Source organism: Pteropus alecto, unplaced genomic scaffold (assembly GCF_000325575.1).
Source record: "Pteropus alecto unplaced genomic scaffold, ASM32557v1 scaffold68, whole genome shotgun sequence".
NCBI classification, from domain to species: Eukaryota; Metazoa; Chordata; class Mammalia; order Chiroptera; family Pteropodidae; genus Pteropus; species Pteropus alecto.
The window spans coordinates 8,157,116-8,157,568 of record NW_006441386.1 but is presented as its reverse complement, the minus strand read 5'-3'; positions in this window follow the sequence as shown (position 1 = coordinate 8,157,568).

The window sequence follows — 453 nt, the reverse complement described above, 5'->3', positions numbered from 1 at the left end:
AGGAATTACCCAGCACCACATGCAGGGACTTTTGCTAGTGAGGAGCTGTAGCTTTCCCAAGATCACTGGCAAATTCAGAGCAGAGCCAGAAGAACCTCCCCCCTAGGCTTGAGAGACAGTGCACACATCTCCCACCCCAACTCCCAGTATCATACAGACTGTGCAGCCCCCATCATCGGGCTCAGTGAAGATGTGTTAGGTTTTTCTTGACTCAAACATGGTGTGTTCCTTGTGTATGGGAGGGAGGAGGAGCAAGCACAGGGCACGAGAGTCAGGATAGAAAAGGAGCCGTTGAGGGGAGTTCTGTTGGAGAGAGGTGGGGGAGCCCCTCCAGCCTCCTCCTCTGGCAGCCCCAGGCAGGTCCTTGACCTTCCCACTACATCTACCCCATCTTCTGCCTTGGGCCCCCATCCATAGGCTGACTACTTCCAGCGTCACCCTGAGCCCGGTTTT